This window comes from Herpailurus yagouaroundi, unplaced genomic scaffold, assembly GCF_014898765.1.
Source record: "Herpailurus yagouaroundi ecotype Mexico unplaced genomic scaffold, PumYag 210, whole genome shotgun sequence".
NCBI lineage: Eukaryota > Metazoa > Chordata > Mammalia > Carnivora > Felidae > Herpailurus > Herpailurus yagouaroundi.
Window position 1 is genome coordinate 17,202,103 of NW_024412441.1, and position 23,894 is coordinate 17,225,996.

The window sequence follows — 23,894 nt, forward strand, 5'->3', positions numbered from 1 at the left end:
ATAATTTTAGATAGTAAATAGTAGTAGTAAATACTGTATATAGCAGTAAACATATAGTAGTAAATACTACACCACGTTCAAATGCATCTCTAAGGAGGTGATATTTGAGCCTTAAGGAGCTAGCCACTCTAAGACTTGGATGAAAGTGTCCCGGGAGAAGGAAGAGCCGCAAAGCAGAAACAAGAAATAGACTAGAGTGACTGGAGCACAGTAAACAGAGACAGAGTGACAGGAGCTGAGGGTAGAGAGGTGGGCAGGGACCAGTCCAGGCATGCAGGGCCTTCTGGACCACTGCAAGCCTTTGCATTTTATTCTGCATGCAATGGAAAGTCATCAATGGTTTTAAGCAAGGAAATGACAGAATCTGATTCATGTTCTTAAAAGCTCACTAGGGTTTCTGTGTAGAGAAAAGACCAGAAAGGACCAAGAAGTGGGAAGTAAGGAGTCAGCTAAGAGGCTACTGCTATAGTCCAAGTAGGAGATGACAGGATGTACAGATGCACAGAAGTTCTGGAGGGAGACACAGGACTTGCTGGTGGATTAGAGATGAGGAAGCAGAGGGGTACAAGGAAGGCTGCCTCCTAAGTATTTCACTTAGAACCCAGGTGAATGGATGAAAAGGGCATTTTGTGGGATGGGGAAGACTAGGGGAGGATCAGGCTTGGGAGGGAAAGCTCAAGTGCTATGTTATTTTATTTTTATTTGTAAGTTTATTTATTTATTTATTTTGAGAGAGAGAGAGCATGAGCAGGGAGGGGGAGAGAGAGATGGAGAGAGAGAATCTGAAGCAGACTCTGTGCTGTCACCATACAGCCCAATGTGGGGCTCAATCCCATGACCATGAGATCAAGACCTGAGTCAAAAACCAAGAATCAGATTCTTAACTGACTGAATCACCCATGCACCCCTCAAGTGCTGTGCTTTGGGTCATCCAAGTGGAGACGACAGACATATGCTGATAGAGACGGCTGGGCTTCATACAAAGGCACACAGAACCCTCTATTAACTCTATCCTCATGCCAGCTTACTAGTGTGAAAAACTACAGTAATTTTTAGTTTAGCTATAAGCAAATGTTGCCTTTTCTTTCTGAAAGAATTCTCATTAAGAAGTTTAAAAAATTGGTGGTGCCTGGTGGCTCAGCCGGTTAAGCATCAGACTCTTGCTTTTAGCTCAGATCATGATCTCATGGTTAGTGAGTTCAAGCCCCACATCTGGCTCCTCGCTGACAGTGTAGAATCTGCTTGGGATTCTCTCTCTCTCTCCCTGTCTCTCTGCCCCTTCCCTGCTGTGCACACTCGCTCATGCTCTTGCTCTCTCTCTCAAAATTAAAAAAAAATTTTTTTTCAAAAAGAAGAAATTTGAAAAATTGGTCATCAGTGTAAAATGATGTTTTGTACAATAACAACCATGTCAGTCAAGACCCTTTTTGGAGGGGCACCTAGGTGGCTCGGTCAGTTAAGCGTCTGACTTCGGCTCAGGTCATGATCTCACAGTTCGTGATTTCAAGCCCCAAGTCCACTTCTGTGCTGACAGCTCAGAGCCTGGAGCCTACTGCAGATTCTGTGTCTCCCTCTCTCTCTGTTCCTCCCCCACTCACACTCTGTCACTCTCTCTCTCTCCCAAAAATAAATAAACATTAAGAAAAAAAAAAAGACCCTTTTTGGTTACAAGTGACAGAAAACCCAAGTCTGACTGGCTAAAGCAAAAGGGCACTTTTCCAGTGCACACAATCAAACCACAGAAAGAGAACTGGTAAGGCTAATCTTAAGAATCAGAGATGCAAACACTTCCAGACCTCTTTACCTCTTCTCCCTGTCTCATTAAATGTGGGCCTCATTCCCCCAGGCCAAGTAGCTCAGCCAGAAGGATCCCTGCTAGAAAGATACCTGCTGGGGGCAGCAGGAAGCTCTAGATTTATATTTTTTATGTTTCTAAACAGAAAGAGAAAATGACTCTTCCCACATAGCTCAAGATAGAAACTCTGATTGGGGAGGAGGCGGTCACTCTGAGTCACATGCCCATCTCTGAACCAGTCAGCATGCAGTTGGGGTGACGTAGTATGACTGGTCCGGGCTGGTGGAGGGTTGCTCACCAAGTGCAGAGGGGCACAGTATGTTGTAAACAGAAGAAAGGGGAAATAGATGCTGGGAACATAGTACAGAATCTACTGCACAATCTTGTTTTCTGAAAACAGAAGTAAGAATTTTAAAGCGAAAAGATATCTTAGAAGCCACACACACACACACACACACACACACACACACACACACACCGTCCCACCACCAATGCAGGATTCTCTTCTATAACATCCAAGCTCCTTGTGAAGGATCCATCACTTGTGAAGCTGGGAAAGTACTCCTTCACCAGTCAACCCGTCCCATTTCTCAACAGTGGCGATTGTTTTAAAAATAAATGTGCTTCCTTATCATCACCCGTGGGCTGTGGTTCTAAGTTCATGTTCTTTCCTCTAGGTCAACAGTGAGTATGTCCACTCTTCTCACAGATATTTGAAAGCAGCACATACATCCCTTTCCAGCCCACTTTTCTCCAGGATCCAGATTCCTTGGAGTTTCAGCTGTAGTCATCATGAATGGCTTAATCTTATGGGAGCAGGAGGGGCATCTAGTCCCCCAGATCATTAACATTAAGGGTTGTTGAATCAGGACTTGGTGGGGAAAGACTGGGGATCAACAGAGGGAGGAAAGCGCCACAGCCCACCTGGCTTCCCCCACGGCATGGACACCACCCCAGCTACCTGCCTGGGCTCCCAGGGGCTGGCCAGCCAGTAGAGAGCATAAAAACACTTAAAGAGAATCCAGTTTTACCATTTAAGTTAAGAAAGAGAAAGAAACTCGATGAGATAAAAATAAATTCAGGAGAAAAAGTTAAAAGGAGGCTAAGAAGAAATAAAAAAGTACAGAGGGAAAGGTGTCATCAAAGTTGTTTGTTTTAGAGAGAGAGAGCTCCACCGGGAGAGAGAAGTGGGGGGTGGGGTGGAGGGAGGGGGAGAGAGAAAGAGAGAGAGAGAGAGAGAGAGAGAGAGAGAGAGGGAGAATCTTAAGCAGGCTCTATGTTCAGTGCAGAACCCAACACAGGACTTGATCCGATGACCCTGGGATCATGACCTGAGCTGAAATCAAGAGTCACCAACTGAGCCCCCCAGGCCAGGTGCCTCTGTCATTAAAGTTTTAAAGAAAAAGCACATCCTCATTAACAAGGGGGTGTGTAAAGGAATGAAATAGTTACAACAGAACAAAACTGTTTTAAAAATAAGAATAATTAGGGACTATTCACATTATATAATAACAATCACTCAAATAAAATAGAAAGAGTTTTGAAACAACTTTAAATGTTATGAGGCTAAAAGATGAAGCTGAAGGGGACAGGATAGACTCAAGGGCCAGAAGCACCAGGCAGGGATGACTGGGGTGGGGGCAAGGTCTCCTGGGCTTCTGCTAAGTCTGGGGTTGTCTCCAGGCCACCCCTGAAAGCTGAGATGCCTTCTGTCCTGCCAGCCATGCCTTATGTCAGAGCCTCCAGGAACTATTGGGGAAAGGCATTCATTGGGGGCCCCCTGGAACTGGAGAAGTGTATGCCCCACCAGCATCACTCAACCCCTGCCTTTCAGCCACTGCCCTCGTGAGGTGGATGCTGGAGGCCTCACGCTAATGGATGATCACATCAGAAACCCTCTTTATTTTTTTTTTTAATTTTTTAATGTTTATTTGTTTTTGAGAGAGAGAGCGAGAGGGAGGGAGAGAGAATGAGCAGGGTTAGGAGACACAGAATGTGAAGCAGGCTCCAGACTCTGAGCTGTCAGCACAAGCCTGATGTGGGGTTCGAACTCATGAACCACAAGATGATGACCTGAGCCAAAGTCGGATGCTTAACTGACTGAGTCACCTAGGTGCCCCCAGAAACCCTCTTTAAGGGTAATTTCACACATCTGCAAAATTTTCGATGTATATAAAATAGGTATATAATTTATATCTTATATGTAACATTATATAACATTATAAATTATATCTAACATTATATCTTACATATAATATAAATTATTATTTACATAATTACCTATATTTTATAGATAGATAACCACCCCTTGGACCAGCAATCCCACATCTAGAATCTATCTCAAAGATATACTAGCCAAAAATTCAAAGCAATTGAATAAATCTCTTCATTGCATCAGTAGCTACAAAACCAGAAGACTGAAAAACACCCAAGTGTTCATCAGTACAGGCCTGCTGAAGAAACGATGGTCCACCCACATGAACAGAACACCACACTGCTGTACTAAGGAAGGAGGAAGAGTTCTATCTGCAACGCTAAAATGATCTGCAGAATACACTGAGTGAAATCAGAGGAATAGGATAGCTTTGGGGGTTTTCTTTTTAATTTTTTAAATTGTTTTTTAATATTTATTTATTCTTGAGAGAGAGAGAGAGAGAGAGAGAGCACAGCCAGGGGTGGGGGGAGGGGCAGAGAGAGAGGGAGACAGAATCTGAAGCAGGCTCCAGGCTCTGAGCTGTCAGCACAGAGTATGATGCAGGGCTCTATCTCACCAACCTTGAGATCATGACCTGAGCCAAAATCAAAAGTCAGACAGTTAACCGATTGAGCCACCCAGGCTGCCCCTGTATTTTTCTCTTTTTAAAAAGTATGCATTTCCTAGTTCTAGCCACTGAAAAGAGCTTGAAAATATGACAACCATTGAGTAGCAATAATCAGCTCTAGCACACAGATTGTGGTCTCCTAAACAACAACACTTCCCTACAAACAGAAGCAGACTCTGGGGTGCCTGGATGGCTCAGTCAGTTAAGCATCCAACTTTGGTTCAGGTCACGACCTTGCGGTTTGTGAGTTCAAGCCTCACATCAGGCTCTGTGCTGACAGCTCGGAGCCTGGATCCTGCTTCAGATTCTGTGTGTGTGTCTCTCTCTCTGACTCATCCCCTGCTCATGCTTTGTGTGTGTGTGTGTTTCTCGCTCTCAAAAATAAATAAATATTTTTTTTAATTAAAAAAAAAAAAGCAGACTCCTAGGAGAAATGGTCGATACCAGGATTAAAGAAAAAAATACAAAGTGCATTTTGGAATATCTTGTCATGCCAGGAACAAGAAGACTATCAAAGATCTAAAGTTATGTCAAAAAGACTCAGGAGCCAACTGGATGGCACTTTCTCTGTCCAAACATGAGACAGATCAAGCATCAACAGCAATAGCAGGGCCAATGAATCATGAGAACATAACAGTCCTAAATACTGATGTAGCCAATAAAAGAGGTGCAAACTACATGAAGCAGGAAAAGGTAGAACTAAAAAGAGAAATACAAAAATCTAGGATTGTAGTTGCTTATTTTCATACCTTCTCTCAAAGATAGATAGAACAAGTAGACAGAAAATCAAAGATATAGAAGCCGTGAACAACACTTGAAACTGACTTGCTGTCATTGACATTGATAGAACACTCTTCCCTACAACAGCATGATACACATTCTCTTCACATACATCAGAATCAACTGAAAAGCAGGAAAACAATAGAGAAAATCGATAAAACTGAAAACTGGATATTTGAAAAAGATAAAGTGAAAAACCTCTCATCAGACTGATCAAGAAAAAAAAAAGAAAGAAAAGAAAAAAGACACAAATTACCAGTATCAGACATGTGCAGGGACATCACTATAAATCCTAAAGGCAAGAAGGGAATACTATGAATAACTTTATGCCAATAAATTCCACAAATTTAATTAAATAGACAAATTTCTTGAAAAACACAAAATACCGAAGCTCATTCAATGGTAGGTAACCTGAATAGTCCCTTATCTATTAAATAAATTAAATGTATAGGTTAAAAAAAAAAACTTTCCCACAAAATTGCAGACCCACATTACCTCGCTAGTGAATTCTGCAAAATATTTAACAAAGAAATAATACAAGACTTATACCTTAAAAGCTACAAAGCATGGCTGAAAGAAATTAAAGGCCTAAATAAGTAGAGAGATGTACCTTGTTTATGGAATCCAAAGACTCAATATTGTTAAGTAGGCAATTCTCCTAAATTGATCAATACATTCAGTGGAATTGTTGTAGAAGTTCCAGGATGTTTTCATAGAAAATGGCAAGCTGATCCTAAAGTTTATATGGAAAGGTAAAGGACCTAAAATGGCCTCAACAGTTTTGAAAAAGAACAAAATTCTTTTAGATTACCTGGTTTCCAAACCTATAGTAATCAATACGGCGTGGCATTAGCATAAAACCACACTGACATATAGGTCAATAGAATAGAAGGATAGTCCAGCAAAAGACCAACACATTTTTATGGTCAATTTATTTTTGACAAGATGTCAAAGCAATTAAATTAGAAAAGGATATGCTTTTCAATAAATGGTGCCAGAATATCCATACACAAAAAATTAGACCTCTACTTACATCACCCGCAAAAATTAACTCCTAAATGTAAGAGCTAAAACATAGAATAAAATCTTGGTGACTTCGAGTTAGGCCAAGATTTCTTAGATATGACATCAAACATACCATCCATAATAGAAAAAAAGGTGATAGTTTGAATATCGTCAAAATTTTTAAAGTTTTCTCTTGAAGAGACTCCATTAAAAAATGAAAACTCAGAGCAATGCGGCTGGTTCAGTTGGTACAGCATGTGACTCTTGATCTCGGGGTGATGAGTTCAAGCCCCATGTTGAGCAAGGAGCCTACTTCCAAAAAAAAAAAAAAGGAGAAAAAGAAGAGAAGAAGAAAAGCCCAACCACAAGCTGGGAGAAATTATTTTCCAGCAAAGGAGTCATATCTGCAATATACAAAAACTCTTACAACTCAATAATGAAAACACACACACGCACACAAAGGACAAAAGATTTGAATAGACAATTCACCAGAGAAGATATACGAATGTCTAATCAGCATTCAAATGCTACTCAACATCATTACTGTAGTTTGTTGTATGTGAACTACTACTCAAAAAAAAAAAAAAAAACCTGTAAAATAAAAAACTACCTTTGGCAGTTGCTAGGGCATCAACTCATTATTCTTGAATATTAGTAGAAAAATGAAAAGAACTGGGAGGAGTCAAGATTGCGGAACAGCATGGAAGCTTTCTGTGTGTCTCGCATTCATGAAATACAGCCAGACCAACACTAAACCATCCTACACACCTAGAAAACCGATTGGAAGATTAACACAACAATCTGCACAAACTGAACCACAGAATTCAGCAAGTATGCGACACAAAGAGCTGAACTTGGGGAGCAAGAAGCCCTGAAAGGTAGGGAACCCCTTTTTCAGGTGGAGAGAGGACGGAGATGGGGGGGAGCATATGGGGAAAGCACCCCTCCCCAAAAGCAGCTGGAGAGAAAGTAGAAAATTGGAAACAGCCGCAGGGACTAAACTAAAAAGGGAGAAAGGAGAGGGTTTAAATTCCATTAAGACTAAACAAGCGGAGTGCAAAGGCTGCAACTCCGCAGCTCGATACCTGGCAGTGCTCTGGTGGGAAAGGTGAATCCCCAGGAACAGAGTGGGGTCCAGGAGGATCTCAGGCCACATGGGGAAAAGTGGTTCCACTGCTGGAGGGACATTTGGTAGAAGCCCCTACCAGGGCTGTTGAAGCCACCTGGTCCCAAGAGACCCCAGAAGGCAGCCACATTCGCTGGTGCTGGGGCAAGGTTGTTGAGAGTGAAGCCTGGTGTCAGATGTGTGTTGCGATTTTCCATGGTCCCTGAAACGCTGAGGCTACAATGTCTCACGATTTTTTTGGAGGGTGGGCTGGCACCTGGCCTCAGTCTTGGGGCACCGGCAACAGCAGTGTCCAACAGGCGTTCCTGGGTGCAGCTGACATTCGGCCATTGCTCATTCAGCCATTGCTAGGTGAGACCCTCCCTTAGACCGGCGGAGTGGGTCAAAGCCACAGTCCTTCGGAAGTAAGGGGCCGGGGAAAACAGCCGCATCTGAGACAAAACTTGGGAGCGAGGTACTGCCTGGGGCCTGGTCGCGGGGAGTGGACGAGAGCTGAAGACCGAGGACCGGTGCGTCACTGCTGATCTGGGAGAACAGACTGGGTGGCTGGGCGGTGTCATTTTTCACCGCTCTCGAGCATGTGCATGCGCCCTATGAGCACCGCAACAATCCACCCCAGTAGGCTAGCAGCGCCATCTAGGGGACAGTGGAGCTGTTACACCAAGCCCTGCCCAACTGGGCCAACTTCACTCTTCAAGAACACAAACCTCAGCACCAGCTTAATTTATGGACTAAAGAGCTACATGGATCAACCTCTAGGGGAAAACGAAGCAATTTCAGTCTTACTTAAATCTGTTAGCAGGTTCATCTATTCATTTTTTTCCCTCTTTTTCCTTTTTCTCTTTTACAGTTCTTTTTTCTTGAATACAGAAAGAAAAAAACTCATTTTTATTTTCAATTTTTATTAAAAATATCTGTTTTTAATTTTTATTACTATATTTTTTACTTTTGTGTAAATTTTTTCAAATTCTACTTTACTTCCATCATTTTATTTTAGTCTACTTCAGTGTACTCACTTTTTCAAATTTTCAAACAATTTCCTTTTTTTCTTTCTTTTTCTTTTTTTTCCCTTTTCAATTTCTTTTTCTTGAATGCAGAAAGAGAAAAACTTCAGTTTCACTTTCAATTTCTTTTAAAAATATTTTTATCTAATTTTTATTACTATATTTTTTGCTTTTATGTAAATTTTTTCAAATTCTATCTTACTCCCATCATTTTATTTCAGTCTACTACAGTGTATTCACTTTTTCAAATTTTCAAACGATTTCTTTTTTTGTCTTTTCTTTTTTCTTTTTTTATCTTTTTTCTCTTTTTCATTTCTTTTTTCTTAAATACAGAAAATGAAAAGATTCATATTTCTTTTTAATTTTTACTAAAAATATTTTTCCATAATTTTTTTCTACTATATTCTCTACTCTTGTGTATTTTAGTCTACTTTAGTGTATTCATTTTTTCAAATTCTCAAATGATTTCCTTTTTTTTCTCTCCCCCCCTTTTTTTTTGTTTGTTTGTTTCTCTAATCTGTCAAACCACTTTCTACACCCAGACCAAAACACACCTAGGATCTAGCATCATCTATTCAATTTTTGTGTGTGTATGTTTTTAATTTTTAATTTTAATTTTTTTTAATTTTAATTTTTTTTAATTTCAATTTTTCTACCTCATTAATTCCTTTTCTCCCTTCAAAATGACAAAACAAAGGAATTCACCCCAAAAGAAAGAGCACGAAGAAACGACAGCCAGGGATTTAACCAACACAGACACAAGCAAGATGTCTGAACCAGAATTTAGAATCACGATAGTAAGAATACTAGCTGGAGTCAAAAATAGATTAGAATCCCCTTCTGCAGATATAAAAGAAGTAAAAAATAGCCAGAATTAAAAATGCTATAACTGAGCTGCAATCACGATGGATGCAGCAGCAGCAAGGATGGATGAGGCAGAACAGAGAATCAGTGCTATAGAAGACAAACTTATAGAGAATAACGAAGCAGAAAAAAAGAGGGAGATTAAGGCAAAAGAGCACGATTTAAGAATTAGAGAAATCAGTGACTCATTAAAAAGGAACAACATCAGAAGCACAGGGGTCCCAGAGGAGGAAGAGAGAGAAATAGTGGTAGAAGGGTTATGTGAGCAAATCATAGCGGAAAACTTTCCTAACTGGGGAAAGACACAGACATCAAAATCCAGGAAGCACAGAGGACTCCCATTAGATTCAACAAAAACCGACCATCAACAAGGCATATCATAGTCAAATTCACAAAATACTCAGGCAAGGAGAGAATCATGAAAACAGCAAGGGAAAAAAAGTCCCTAACCTACAAGGGAAGACAGATCAGGTTTGCAGCAGACCTATCCACAGAAACTTGGCAGGCCAGAAAGGAGTGGCGGGATATATTCAGTGTGCTGAATCAGAAAAATATGCAGCCAAGAATTCTTTATCCAGCAAGGCTGTCATTCAAAATAGAAGGAAAGATAAAAAAGTTTCCCAGACAAACAACAATTAAAGGAGTTTGTGACCACTAAACCAGCCCTGCAAGAAATTTTAAGGGGGACTCTCTGAGGGGAGAAAAGATGAAAGTATATATATATAAATAAATAAATACCAAAAGCAACAAAAGATTAGAAAGGACCAGAGAACACCACCAGAAACTCCAACTCTACAAGCATCATAATGGCAATAAATTCATATCTTTCAGTACTCACTCTAAACGTCAATGGACTCAATGCTCCAATCAAAAGACATAGGGTAACAGAATGGATAAGAAAACAAGACCCATCTATATGCTGTCTACAAGAGACCCACTTTAGACCTAAAGACACCTACAGATTGAAAATAAGGGGATGGAGAACCATCTATCATGCTAATGGTCAACAAAAGAAAGCTGGAGTAGCCATACTTATATCAGACAATCTAGACTTTAAAATAAAGACTGTATCAAGAGATGCAGAAGGGCATTATATCATAATCAAGGGGTCTATAGACCAAGAAGACCTAACAATTGTAAACATTTATGCGCCAAATGTGGAAACACCCAAATATATAAATCAATTAATCACAAACATAAAGAAACTCATCGATAGTAATACCATAATAGTAGGAGACTTCAACACCCTACTCACAGCAATGGACAGATCATCTGATCAAAAAATGAACAAGGAAACAATGGCTTTGAAATGACACATTGGACCAGATGGACTTAACAGATATATTCAGAATATTTCATCCTAAAGCAGCAGAATATACATTCTTCTCCAGTGCACATGGAACGTTCTCCAGAATAGACCATATACTGGGACAGAAATCAGCGCTAAGTAAGTACAAAAAGATCGAGATCATACCGTGCATATTTTCAGACCACAATGCTATGAAACTCGAAATCAACCACAAGAAAAAATTTGGAAAGGTAACAAATACTTGGAGACTGAAGAACATCCTACTAAAGAATGAATGGGCTAACCAAGCAGTTAAAGAAGAAATTAAAAAGTATATGGAAGTCAATGAAAATGATAGCACCACAACCCAAAACCTCTGGGACGCAGCTAAGGCGGTCACAAGAGGAAAGTATATAGCAATCCAGGCCTTCCTAAAGAAGGAAGAAAGATCTCAGATACACAACCTAACCTTACGCCTTAAAGAGCTGGAAAAAGAACAGCAAATAAAACCCAAAACCAGCAGAAAACAGGAAATAATAAAGATTAGAGCAGAAATTAATGCTATCGAAACCAAAAAAACAGTAGAACAGATCAATGAAACCAGAAGCTGGTTCTTTGAAAGAATTAACAAAATTGATAAACCACTAGCCAGTTTGATCAAGAAGAAAAAGGAAAGGACCCAAATAAGTAAAATCAAGAATGAAAGAGGAGAAACCACAACCAACACAACAGAAATAAAAACAATAATAAGAAAATATTATGAGCAACTATACGCCAATAAAATGGGCAATCTGGAAGAAATGACAAATCCCTAGAAACATGTACACTACCAAAACTGAAACAGCAAGAAATAGAAAATTTGAACAGACCCATAAACAGTAAGGAAATTGAATTAGTAATTAAAAATCTGCCAAAAAAAAACAAGAGTCCAGGGCCAGATGGCTTTCCAGGGGAATTCTACCAAACATTTAAGGAAGAGTTAACACCTATTCTCTTGAAACTGTTCCAAAAAATAGAAATGGAAGGAAAACTTCCAAACTCTTTCTATGAAGCCAGCATTACCCTGATTCCAAAACCAGACAGACACCCCACTAAAAAGGAGAACTATAGACCAATTTCCCTGATGAACATGGATGCAAAAATCCCCAACAAGATATTAGCCAACCAGATCCAATATATTAAAAAAATTATTCACCACGACCAAGTGGGATTTATACCTGGGATGCAGGGCTGGTTCAATATCCGCAAAACAATTAACATGATTCATCACATTAATAAAAGAAAGGACAAGAACCATATGATCCTCTCAATAGATGCAGAGAAAGCATTTGACAAAAGACAGTGTCCTTTCTTGATAAAAACCCTCAAGAAAGTAGGGATAGAAGGAGCATACCTCGAGATGATAAAAGCCATATACGAGCAACCCAACACTAATATCATCCTCAATGGAAAAAAACTGAGAGCTTTCCCCCTAAAGGTCAGGAACAAGACAGGGATGTCCACTCTTGCCACTGTTATTCAATATAGTATTGGAAGTCTTAGCCTCTGCAATCAGACAACACAAAGAAATAAAAGACATCTAAATTGGCCAGGAGAAGGTCAAACTTTCACTTTTCACAGATGACATGATACTCTACATGGAAAACCCAAAAGATTCCACCAAAAAACTGCTAGAACTGATTCATGAATTCAGCAAAGTAGCAGGATATAAAATCAATGCATAGAAATCAGTTGCATTCCTATACACCAACAATGAAGTGACAGAAAGAGAAATCAAGGAATCGATCCCATTTACAGTTGCACCAAAAACCATAAAATACCTAGGAATAAATCTAACTAAAGAGGTGAAAAATCTATACACTGAAAACTATAGAAAGCTGTGAAAGAAATTGAAGACACAAAGAATTGGAAAAAGATTCCATGCTCCTGGATAGGAAGAACAAATATTGTTAAAATATCAATACTACCCAAAGCAATCTACATATTCAACGTGACCCCTATCAAAGTAACACCAGCGTTCTTCACAGAACTAGAACAGATAATCCTAAAATTTGTATGGAACCAGAAAAGACCCCGAATAGCCAAAGTAATCTTGAAAAAGAAAACCAAAGCAGGAGGCATCACAATCCCAGACTTCAAGCTATACTACAAAGCTGTAATCATCAACACAGTATGGTACTGGCACAAGAACAGACACTCAGATCAATGGAATAGAATAGAGAACCCAGAAATGGACCTACAAACGTATGGCCAACTAATCTTTGACAAAGCAGGAAAGAATATCCAATGGAAAAAAGACAGTCTCTTCAGCAAGTGGTGCTGGGAAAATGGGACAGCGACATGCAGAAGAATGAACCTGGACCACTTTCTTATACCATACACAAAAATAAACTCCAAGTGGATGAAAGACCTCAATGTAAGACAGGAAACCATCAAAATCCTTGAGGAGAAAGCAGGCAAGAACCTCTTTGATCTTGGCCACAGCAATTTCTTACTCAACATGTCTCTGGAGGCAAGGGAAACAAAAGCAAAAATGAACTACTGGGACCTCATCAAAATAAAAAGCTTCTGCACAGCAAAGGAAACAATCAGCAAAACTAAAAGGCAACTGACAGAATGGGAGAAGATATTTGCAAACGACATATCACATAAAGGGTTAGTATCCAAAATCTATAAAGAACTTATCAAACTCAACACCCAAAAACAAATAATCCAGTGAAAAAATGGGCAAAAGACATGAATAGACACCTCTCCAAAGAAGACATCCAGATGGCCGACCAACACATGAAAAAATGCTCAACATCACTCATCATCAGGGAAATACAAATCAAAACCACAATGAGATACCACCTCACACCTGTCAGAATGGCTAACTTTAACAACTCAGGCAACAACAGATGTTGGCGAGGATGCAGAGAAAGAGGATCTCTTTTGCATTGTTGGTGGCAATGCAAGCTGGTGCAGCCACTCTGGAAAACAGGGTGGAGGTTTCTCAAAAAACTAAAAATAGAACTACCCTATGACCCAGCAATTGCACTAACAGGTATTTATCCAAGGGATACAGGTGTGCTGTTTCAAAGGGACACATGCACCCCCATGTTTATAGCAGCACTATCAACAATAGCCAAAGTACGGAAAGAGCCCAAATGTCCATCGATGGATGAATGGATAAAGGTGATGTGGTATATATATACAATGGAGTATTACTCAGCAATCAAAAAGAATGAAATCTTGCCCTTTGCAACTATGTGGATGGAAATGGAGGGTATTATGCTAAGTGAAATTAGTCAGTCAGAGAAAGACAAAAATCATATGACGATTTTAAGAGACAAAACAGATGAACATAAGGGAAGGGAAACAAAAATAATATAAAAATAGGGAGGGGGACAAAACAAAAGACACTCATAAATATGGAGAACAAACAGGGTTGCTGGAGGGGTTGTGGGAGGGGGGATGGGCTAAATGGGTAAGGGGTGTAAGGAATCTACTGAAATCGTTGCTTCACTATATACTAATTAATTTGGATGTAAATTTTAAAAAATAAAATATAAAGTTAAACTATAAAAAAAAAAGAAAAGAAAAGAAAAAGAAAAAGAACCAAACAATATTATCCAGGCTTTTCTAAAGTGAATTGTGCTTCAGGAAACCCTAATAGTCAACAGGAAAAAAGGGGAGGCGTTTAGAATCACAGTCACAAATACAGAAGGAATAATAGAATTAGAACATCACTAGTATGTAATCCTTAATAAAATAATAAATCTAGACAAAGAGCATCCATGGCTGCTGAAACCATTATGTTAGAGGCTGATGTGGAATTTAATAATGGATGAATTAGGTTGACTACATCTGAAGTCATCAATAAAATTAACATCATGAAATGTGGAATATTATGTACTTTCTCTTGTGATGCAATAGTACATAGTACCACCTATAACATATTTTTGCAAAAAAACTGAATATGTATCTGAATATTATCAAGCTTCTAGAGCTAATTATCAGGAGGGATCAAAGGACTTGTTGAAGGATGCCTTGAGGTTGCAATTAGCCAAAATCTGTGGGAAATTCTATCGATCAACAAGTAAATATCATAAATGGGAGTAGGGAGAGAGAGAATTGGTATAAATTAAGAGAAATTTAAGAGATACGTTAGTCAAATGCAAAGTGGTGGACTTTGTTTGGATCTTGAGTCAAGCAAATCAATTGCAAAAATACCAGAGATATGTGTGGAAATTTGAACAATGACTATGTATTAGGTAATGCAGGAGATTTATTATTATTAATCTTATAAGGTGTAACAATGATACTGTGGTTATCCTTTTTTTAAAGAGTAGTTAGCTGTTGGGTATTCGTACTGAAGTGTTCACAAGTTAAATTAAACCATATCTGGGATTTCCTTTAAAATATTCCAGTGACCACAGTACAGGGGTAGAGGAATGCTGTGGAAATGCATAGAGTAAACAGTGCTGACAAGCCTTAGAAGTAATATGGGTGGATACATGGGGTGGGAGGGTAAATACAGTATCTCCCCTACTTTATTATCTTCCATAATAAAGAACTGGGGTTGTGTTCTGTTGAATTTTACATGGGCTGTATCCATACAGATCCCAGCCCTGGGGCCAGTTCTGACTTACTGAGAGTTCAGCAGGAGGATTCCCTCCCTGATCCACACAGAGACCACAGGTTCAGTGTCTGCAGGGTGCACAGGAGAGAAAGGAGCCAGGGGTTAAGAAAACAGTAAAGCAAGCAGGTGAAAGCAGGCACCCACCTGTGTGCTGAGGATTCATGGAGAGTGGGGGACCCTGGCGAACAGAAGACCACATGTCCAATCCAAAGGGGGAAGCCAATGTTGCCATGTGGGAACAGGGGCACCAGATGGCCAACTTTCCTGATTTGTCATTAGAAAACTGAAATCTGAGCATTTCAGTAAAATCTCCCAACATGAAGGCAAACAATTAAAAATTGTTTCAATGCTTGGCCACTCAGTGCTAGAAAGCTGAACAAATTCTGTCAGGAGGCTAGATTTGTTCCACGGACTGCTGTTTTGTGATCTCTGACACCACACCATGTAATGCATTATACAGTGCTGTGATGCATTAATAATTGTTGACATCTTTAGCAGTTGGGTCACATGCTGGGACAACTGGGGTCGCATACATCTGAAATACCCAGACCTTTTACATGCAAACAGCTGTCAAGCCAGACATCCAGAGTTCAGCCATACTGAACTCTGAACTGAACATAGGCATACAATTATCTCTGTCAAATTGCATATTGTCATTTGTCAGAAACATTTGTCTCTGGATTGTCTCTACTTGTCCTCCAAATTCTATGGAATTTTTACTCCCTTCCAGCTTTGTGTTGCTCACAATAAGCCTGTCTTCATCCAAAGTAACTACAAAGTCAATGTCAGCCAGGGATGTGTCGGGCTCTTCTGCTCGAGATTACCTATAACTTCACCTACCTTCCAAGTTTGTCCATCTCGTATTTACACATCTTCCTCCTTAAAGCCACCCTACGTCAGACACAAGCCTAATCCACCAATCTTGCGGCGTTAATCATGTCACCTCCTCCCATCTGTATGGTACTATATGGTTTTTAAGGCATTTTCCCAAAATATCCTGACTTGATCTTTGTCACCTAGCACAGGCTTTAAAAATCTAATCAATGTCACATTAAGATGTTGCATTACAAATCTGCCAGTAGTCTATTTGTTTGTTTATAACCCACTACTAATTTCCTAGCAGGGGATTTCTATACTAAATAGAGAAAAGGCAACTAATTTCACTTCCTTCCTTCCCACCTCACCATTTAACCAGAAAAAGAGCTCCCCAAAGCACCACCATTCCCACAATAGCTAACAGAGACAGAAACAATATTTAAGAGAAAGTTCTAACCTTGAGATGGGACAGAAAGTAGAATGGGTTGCTTGTGAAGAAAAGACATTTTGATGCCAGAAGTTTTCAACTAGGAGCTGGGGTTCTGTAGAAGGGATTCCAACATGGATGGGAAGTTGTGCGGAATGATCTTACATTCAGTTATTTCTGTCCATGTGAGGAACCTGTTCCGTGCTCAGCTCTCAGAAGTATCTGACCAGTTCTTGCAGTGAGTAACCTGTGACATCAGAAACACACTTGGCAAGTCTGATCATTTTTACGCTTTGCATATTTTACAACCAATTCCCTTTTTAAAAAAAGAGTTTTCAGCAAGTTTTCTTTTAAAAATGCCAACCTTTCCACTGTCATTCAAAAACGAAGAGAATCCATACAACAGAATATTATTCAGCTATAAAAAGAAATTAAAGGGGCGCCTGGGTGGTGCAGTCGGTTAAGCGTCCTACTTCAGCCAGGTCACGATCTCACGGTCTGTGAGTTCGAGCCCCGAGTCGGGCTCTGGGCTGATGGCTCAGAGCCTGGAGCCTGTTTCCGATTCTGTGTCTCCCTCTCTCTCTGCCCCTCCCCCGTTCATGTTCTGTCTCTCTCTGTCCCAAAAATAAATAAACGTTGAAAAAAAAATTAAAAAAAAAAAAAGAAATTAAGTAGTGATACAGGGTAGAACATGGATGAATCTTGAAAACATTACGCTAACTGAAAGAAACCAGTCACAAAAGACTTCATGTTCTATGATTCCATTCATATGAAGGTTCGCAATAGGAAAATGTATACAGATAGAAGGTAGATTAAGTGGTTGCTTAGGGCTGAAGTGAGGAGCCAGTGGTGATAGGTAAAGGATGTGGGGTATCTTACTCAGGTGCTGAAAATATTCTAAAATTGACCATAGTGATGGTTGCACAATTCGGTGAATACACCAAAATCCATTGAAACGTACACTTTAAAACGGTATATGAATTACTTCTTAAAACTGTTTTCTTTTAAACTTAAACAAACTTTCTTCTTATAATTATTAATGGACAGATAATTGTCTCCAGGCCTGGGCTAGATTTCTCACCATCTGCCGAGGATGAACCTGTAAGCAGAAGGCTCTCGGTGGGTGAGACCCTGGCCTCAGGTTAGACGAGGAGGGCAGACATTCTCGCATTTCAGTGGGCATGAGGCTCTCCATCCTCAATCTGTAGCAGAGGAGATGGACAAGAACTCCACCTTCCACCCACTTTCTCTGAGCCTTCTAGGTCTTGCCTCTCAACGCTCCAGGTAGTATTTCTATCCCAGGATTTAACTATATCCTGTCCATAAAAACAGCAGAAACCACTCTTTCGGAAGAACGCGTTTGGGACGACTCTCAAGCCGACTAAACTTGTTCTCTGCTCGGCCCACACCTCCTGGGGATGCGGGGCACCCACCCACCCCCTGGCAAAGCAGTCCCCACGCTTCAGAGGAGTGCTGCCTACAAAAACAAAAACACCCTCCCTCCACCCCTCAGGAGGACTTCTGAACCTGGCATTTATGGCATGCATGAAAGGACACCCACCACTCGGACATCTCTAGAAGACGTCTGCTCTGCGGTCCGCCAGCAAATTGCACCACTGCAGACTGGCACCGGAGACAGGAGGCACAAAATGGGGAGAGGGAAACGCCCAGTGCACATATCCCAAACTCTGCACGTCCGCCCAGGGAGGCCTGTGCCTGGAGAGGGGAAAAGGGCCCCCAGTCTCGGAGTGTCTGCAGCTAGGAGAGAAGGGAGGGACTGCTCCACTTCCGCCCCGCTCTTGAGCCCTGGACCCAACTCCCGGGAGCGGTCGCCCTGCTAGCGACCCGCGACCCAAGGCGCGCGGAGCCACGCCCCACACTGCCCCAGGCGAGGGGCAGCAGACGGGAAGCCGGACCTCCTCCCGGCGCCAGGAGCTCGGGCACGCCCAGTAGATTTTTGACCTCGAAGTACAGGCGGGGCCCCACCACCCGTGCGGCGCCCCTGGATCTTCAGTCCACAACGCCGCTACTGTGGCCGGGGAGTAGATGCCGTTAAAGAAAAGGCCTAGGAAAAGAAGTAGAAGGAAGCAGTGTGCAGACGTCCGGGTTCGAGTGGCTGGACGGTGCGTGGGGGCAACAAGTAGCTTGCACAGCGGGTAAGAAGCGTCAGTGCGAGCTGCTTCCTGCCTGCGGCGGAGCGACCCGCGCACGCAGGCAGAGACGGCAACTGAGAATGCTAAAGAGAGGCTAACTTCTTCCTTTGGGCAAGGAGATAAAAGGGGGGTGAGAGTATCCAAAAGGGTCGTGCTCCAGGTGAGGCTCGAACTCACAACCTCGGCATTGCTCTGCATGTACTGCTGTATAAGTACCGCGCGCTAACCGATTGCGCCACTGGAGCTCCGCTTAGCCGGCCTCGCGATGGCTCTATCAGGGTTCACCCGGGCTCGGTGCGGGCTTCAACGGAGCATGCGCACTGGTGGCTCGCGGCTCGGCGGGAGTGGGTCCGGGCCCCGAACCGCCCTCCTGCAGCTGCGGGCCCCGCGGCCCTAGGCGGAGTGAGCGGGGACTTCTGCGAGGGTCTCCCCCCGGAACGGAGGGCCGGTCGGCTGGGCAGTGAAGGGCAGGCCCGTTGAAATGAGCTCAGCCTGCCTCGCTGGGCAGCGCGGGAGGAGGAGCCCCGGCGTTACGTTCGGCGTCCTCCGGGAGTTTCGCCTCCGGGAGCGGGCCCCGCGAGGAGCCGGGCTTGCGGCCGGCGGGTGGACCTCGGTGCGGTGGTGACGCGGGCCGAGGGGTGGGGCGGAGCCGGGCGGCCTCGGCTCGTCGGCCGCAAGTTCGCGGTGGCCGCCCCCCGCCCCGCGCCCCTCGTGACCAATTAGCGGGAGGCGGTGGCCCGGACTCCCCGCGCCGCCCTGGAAGTCAGCGGGGGCTGTCCGGTCAGGCAGCGCCGGGGCTGGGGCTGGACCGAGGGTGGCCTCCGCCGGCGGGGACTCCAGGACCCGAGAGGGCGGGGACTTCAGCATTGGAGCGTGGTCTGCCCGGGAGTTTTTCCGCGACCCCCTGTGCATCCTGCGCGCAGGCACAAGGCGTGTCCCCAAAACTGTTTCAAGCCACGGGCATTCCGGGGATACGATAGCCTGAGCCTTCGAGAGGGTGCAGGCTAAGCCCCGCGTGTTTTGTTGGGCCACAACACGTTTGTTTAATTTTAAAACTAGTTTCTAATATTTAAAATCAAGAGGTCTCATACAAATATCTGCATATCCATTTCTTTTTTAAAAACCAAACAGTGTAACACTGTACCTAGAGCCGAATTATAACTAAGCACTTTGTCTTCGTGGACCCCTTTCTCCATTAAAAAAATTTTTAATAATATTTTACTGCTGCAAAATAAAGACAAATATAATCCAGGCTGCATTTATTGTTACATCATGATTATTATATTTATTTTTTCTTCTGATTTAAAAAGAATTTAAAATGTAAACATTTTTGCGGGCAAAAGGCACTGGGCCTATTGAATCTAATTGTTAATTCCACCAGTAACCTGCATCGCCCTGGGGGGTTAGCTGCAACCACCTCCACAATATACCCGCCCCCCCCCCCCAGTGTCTTCCTCCAGGGTTGCCTCTCTAGATTATCTCCTGGGTCTCTGTTGGCTTGTTGGTCACCCCGTTTGGTTGACCAGAACCAGAAGAGCAAATAACAACACTATGATAATAGACTGGGGGAACCGGTATGAACAAGTGATGGGAGGCAGAATAGAGATCCGGTATGTAGACACTTTGATGGTGACTTGCCCACAGTAACAGGTTGTGGTAGGGTGACAGTGTCAAGCAGTAGAATTGTAAAAAGGCTTGAAATTCAAGCAGAATTTATTAGGATAAGGAGACAGTAAAAGTTTCTGTGTAAGGCAGAGGCCTCCCAAAGGTGATGTTTATAGGAAGCTCAATACCATGTGCCTACCCAGAGAAAAGAGGTGAGACTCTCCAAATCATTTTGAACTGTAAGAGACACACATCCAGAGCAAGAGCTCAGAAAGGGGGATGGTTAATACCCCTGTAACATCCCACCAGGCACCAGGCAGGTGGTGGGATGCAGAGATGTTTACAACATGGCCAGGAGCATGCCTGGCCAAGTCCAGGGTACCTCGAGGGCAGTGGAGAGAGAGACTTTGAAATAAATAAGTTGGAACAGGCTGTTAAGGTAATTGCATGGTTTCCTTGAGGTGGGAATAACTTTAAATTTTAAAATTCTATTTTATTTTATTTTTTAATTTATTTAAGTAATCTCTATACCCAACACAGGGCTTGAACTCACCTCCTGGAGATTAAGAGCTACACACTCCACCCACTGAGCCAGCTGGGCACCCCTAGGTTTTTAAATTTTAAATTGAAAGAGATGGGGCACCTGGCTGGATCAGTCTGTTAAGCATCCAACTTTGGCTCAGGTCATGATCTCTCAGTTCATGAATTTGAGCCCCACATCAGGCTTTGACCTGACAGATCAGAGCCGGAAGCCTGCTTCAGATACTGTGTCTCTTTCTCTCTCTGACCCTGCCCTGCTCCTTCTCTGTCTCTCAAAAATAAACGTTAAAAAAATTTTTAATAAATTGAAAGGGGTTAATTTCCATAGTATCTTTTCAAATGCAGTAGCATTAGTCCGGTCTTCCTCCCTCCAAGTCCCTCAGAAGAGCCCACCTGGTAAACTCTGGGCAGCCAAGTTGGCCCTGGTGGGCCATAGATCCATTCCTCCATCGTGGATCTACTTTTTCATTGGTTCAGCAGATTTTGGCTGATCCTGGTTGCATGGGAACTAAAATAGCTTAGCTCCCAAGGTAACCGGGGCTCTAAAGGAAGGACCTAGTAAGGGCAGTGCTGAACCTGGAGGGGGCAGTGTCAGAACCTCTGCTACACAAGAGATTGTTACAACAAGGCAAGGTCTCTTGGGACCTTCAAATCACTTAAACTCATACAGACTGACTCTGAAGAGCAATGAATTAAGACTCTGAGCTCTGACTCTCACTGGCTGAGTGATCTTAAGTAAATCTCTTACCCTTTCTGGGCCTCAATTTCCTCACCTATAGTCTGAGACATCTAGACCAGATGAGAGCTTTCTAGCCTATTTTGACTGGAGAAGTCTTTTCACTATGTGTATACTTGCCAACACCTTGAGATTATTAAATCATTTAATAATTTTTGTGATGTGTAACAAGTTCTTTTTAAAATAAAATTTATTTTGGACAAATGTATAACTTTAAAATAATCTCAAGCAATGTCTATAATATAAAGACTAGTCTTAACCTATTTCCATTTACTACGTAATTATATAAATTATGTAAATATTAGTTTCAGGCACCCAATATAGTGATTCAACACTTCCATACATCACCCAATGCTCATCACAACAAGTGCACTCCTAAATCCCCATCACCTGTTTTAATTCCTCTGGTAACCATCAGTTTGTTCTCTGTAGTTATGAGTCTGCTTTGTGGTTTGCCTCTCTTTTTCCCTTTGCTTGTTTGTTTTGTTTCTTAAGTTCCACATATGAGTGAAATTATATGGTATTTGTCTTTCTCTGACTTATTTCCCTTAGCATAATACTCTCTAACTCCATCCATGTCGCTGCAAATGGCAAGATTTCATTCTTTTTCATGGCTGAGTAATATCCTGGTGTGTGTGTGTGTGTGTGTGTGTGTGTGTGTGTGTGCGCGTGTGTGTGTGTGCGCGCGCGCACAACATCTTCTTTATCCGTTCATTAGTCAATAGACACTTGGGCTGTTTCCATAATTTGGCTATTGTAGATAATGTTGCTATGAGCATCGGGGTGCATGTGTCCCTTTGAATTGGTATTTTTGTATTCTTTGGGTGAATACCTAGGAGTGCAATTGCCAGATCATAAGGTAGTTCTATTTTTAACTTTTTGAGCAACCTTCATATTGTTTTCCAGAGTGGCTGCACCAGTTTGCATTCCCACCAACAGTGCTTGTAACAAATAACTTTCAAAAGAACATTTATAAGCGCGCCTGGGTGGCTCAGTCCATTGAGCATCCATGTCTTGATTTCAGCTCAGATCATGATCCCAGGTTTGTGGTATCGAGCCCACACTGGGCTCTGTGCTGAGCATGGAGCTTGCTTAAGATTCTTTCTCTCTCCCTCTCCCATGCTCTCCATCTCTAAAATAAATATAATAAATAAATAAATAAATAAATAAATAAATAAATAAATAAATATTTATCATTTGATATTGGGACAAATGTATATTAAAATGTATGAAATTTAATAACTCATTGTAGCATCAAAAATAGGCAAAAAACTGCTTTTCTAAATGAATGTTTGGAATTTATGCTTTTTGCACTTAAAAAACTGGTTTATTTTTATTACTTTCTTGTTTTCATGTCTAAACGATGAGATAAAACAGAAGGGTTCAAGCTGCGATATACAAGCACCATTTTTAGTGGGTCTGGCTCATGTTTATTCCTACTAATGAAAGGCTGTATTGGATCTAATGGTCACTCTATTTTCTCTTTTTTGGCTTTGGTTTTTGATATCAGGATGAGCCAGATAAACATTTTGGTCAGCTGAATCCAATTTGCATGTCTGGTGAACAAAGATCATCTTGAGTCACATTGTAGAATTTTCATGTTCTGTTCTTCATTTACTTTCTTTCGGCAAACTTCACATTTTACGTTTTTAGCCAGTGCTCCATAATGACAATATATTAAGCAGTATATGACTACAAGAAGTTGCCATGGAGTCATCAAAACCCATAGAGGATCCACCAGAGTGGCTGAGTCATATGCACACACCTGGTGTTTGGATGCTGCTGCAGGGTGCTGGTCAGCATGCATTGGGAGGCTCCCAAAGTGATCCCATTTTCATGGGGCAAGAGGTTGTCTGAAGAATACTTTTTTTCAGACTACAAGTTTGCAAGATGCCACTGCCACCTATAAGTGCAGACCTCAAGTGTGGACCATCTTGACTGCCTTTCTGAACCTCTGGGATCACTCAGCATCTGAGATCCCCTCCTGTGCTAACTAGTCCATGATCCTCCCCAGCACCACCTGGGGAAATGACCCTTTATTTTCCCTTAGGAGGAGAAAGGCCCAAGGCCCAAACTCGAGGGAAGCGTGAGGCGGACTGAACCGGTTACATGCAGCAGTGGAGCGTGATAATTTTGGGAAACACAGATCCCTTCATTCTGGATTGAAGCTGAAATGAAAGACATGGTAAGAGCCCATCAGATGAGAGGAAACTCAAAAAGACTGCTCACACCCATTGTTGGTAAAAGTGTGGGAAATGGACACTGTTGTTTTGTTTTGTTTTGTTTTGTTTTGTTTTGTTTTGTTTTGTTTT

General features: G+C 41.9%; 2 long non-coding RNA genes and 1 other non-coding gene across 7 annotated transcripts in view; 1 reads left to right on the forward strand and 2 right to left on the reverse strand.

Annotated features, from left to right (window-relative positions):
* The window catches only part of LOC121016374 (uncharacterized), a 40,855-nt gene extending 22,527 nt beyond the window's left edge, over positions 1-18,328 (reverse strand). For all 3 annotated transcript variants that reach the window (XR_005784253.1, XR_005784254.1, XR_005784255.1), the window contains exons 1-2: positions 18,110-18,328; positions 16,579-16,795 (exon numbers count right to left, since the gene is read on the reverse strand). This is a non-coding gene — a long non-coding RNA (uncharacterized LOC121016374). The remainder of the gene's footprint in view (positions 1-16,578; positions 16,796-18,109) is intronic.
* A 153-nt stretch (positions 18,329-18,481) lies between these two features.
* The window catches only part of LOC121016373 (uncharacterized), a 14,131-nt gene continuing 8,718 nt past the window's right edge, over positions 18,482-23,894 (forward strand). The window contains exons 1-2 of one of the 3 annotated variants that reach the window (XR_005784251.1): positions 18,482-18,704; positions 23,633-23,767. This is a non-coding gene — a long non-coding RNA (uncharacterized LOC121016373). The remainder of the gene's footprint in view (positions 18,705-23,632; positions 23,768-23,894) is intronic. The other 2 variants (XR_005784252.1, XR_005784250.1) reach the window with 2 other exon arrangements.
* On the reverse strand, positions 18,854-18,946 carry TRNAI-UAU (transfer RNA isoleucine (anticodon UAU)). The gene is given in 2 exon segments: positions 18,854-18,889; positions 18,909-18,946. It is a non-coding gene; the product is annotated as a tRNA-Ile (tRNA).